The sequence below is a fragment of the Amphimedon queenslandica genome, unplaced genomic scaffold (genome assembly GCF_000090795.2).
Source record: "Amphimedon queenslandica unplaced genomic scaffold, v1.1 AMPQUscaffold_13277, whole genome shotgun sequence".
NCBI classification, from domain to species: domain Eukaryota; kingdom Metazoa; phylum Porifera; class Demospongiae; order Haplosclerida; family Niphatidae; genus Amphimedon; species Amphimedon queenslandica.
Genome location: NW_003546487.1, coordinates 67,368 through 68,920, shown reverse-complemented (window position 1 = coordinate 68,920; position 1,553 = coordinate 67,368). Strand labels below are relative to the sequence as shown.

The window sequence follows — 1,553 nt, the reverse complement described above, 5'->3', positions numbered from 1 at the left end:
TGACATACTGTAGGATCACACTTATTATTGTTATATTTGGTTGATTACTATTAGCCTTTGAGTAAAAATGCTAAAGTAGTGATGCCCAATTTCACTCAAAATACCAGTGCCCAATCTAATTAGTATGCTAAAGTATATAAAGGAAGGAAGTAGAAAATACATGCCCAGAATGTTTATTACTTTCACTGGAATAGTAATTATACTAATTGCAATGTATGATCATATATCTATGATATTTATAATTGACTGATTATATTATAATATAACAATAACAATAACACAACCACAAATTAGAGTAAAATTGGAATATTCAAGCAATAGCAACACTGGATGCCTAATTCAAAACAGCCTTTACAAACAGAATGTAATGTACGTAATATACTGGTATTGTATCAAGAGAAGTTTGGGTAGAAGGATTTAGCTTGTACATGATTTACAATGACATTAAATGAAAGAAAAATGGGTGAAAAGTGATTTAAATACAGACCATAGGTGATGTCTTGTTATTGGCCATTGAATAAAAACAAAGCATTATTGATTAATGAATAATACTAAAACTATGCCCAACATAATTATTTATTATTCTAACTACTATATGCATGACCATGTATCTATGTTTGCAGAGCTTTTAATTGGCTGATTATTATTCTTTACCTTTGATTAAAATTATATGCTTGTTATTTTTCAGAAATTGTTATTAAATGCCAATGTATGCATGTATGTACATAATACTATCCTGGACCACACAAATTATTTTTATAATTGCATATGTAATATAAACTTTTAGCAAAGTAGCATTCTCAGAACTTTTCAGCAGAAATATACCAAAGTGGCATTCCCACATTTCCTGAGCAAAAATACATGACTACAATGCCATCATATAATTGGATGATTATTATAACTTTTGGGCAAACATACCAAAGTAATATTCCTAGAACAAAATTACCAAAGTAGCTTTCCCAGAAGAAATACCAAACTGTAGCAACATCATTATAATTGGTATAGCCTTTGATCAAATAAAGTAACATTCCCAGAACCTAGCCTTGAACAAACATAGTAATCATACCAAAGAAACCACACCAAATCTAAACATACTATTCTTACCAATTACCTTTGATTAAAAGGAGGAAATACTAATAAGTATATTTGTATTCCAGTGAAATATGCTGGGCATGATTAGTAGTTACTATGTATTACAGAGCCTGGCCCAGTGTCATGCCTAGCAGTAAGGTCAATCTCTGGGACATCAGCCTACATATCTTGGTCACTACCTCAAGAACAGAATGGGATAATAGTTTTCTATGAAGTAGCAGTTAAGGGAGTGTACAATGAAACTCACAACTCTTCAGTAAATATCATTAATGTTCATAATTTAAGTAAGTGCATCTTTTGAAATGTATTGATGTAAATACCATATTTCTATAGATCCATACACACGTTATACTGCAGTTGTAAGTGCTGCGACTTCTGCTGGCAAAGGGCAACCAACAATGCTTGAATTTTATTCATTAGAAGGAGGTAAGTCATAATAATTCTATATTTATGCAAATCAA

The 1,553-nt window shown here is 30.8% G+C and overlaps 1 protein-coding gene across 1 annotated transcript in view; it reads left to right on the top strand.

Annotated features, from left to right (window-relative positions):
- LOC109583834 (phosphatidylinositol phosphatase PTPRQ-like) overlaps nt 1-1,553 on the top strand; it is a 16,220-nt gene that overhangs the window by 4,470 nt on the left and 10,197 nt on the right. The window lies entirely within an intron of this gene.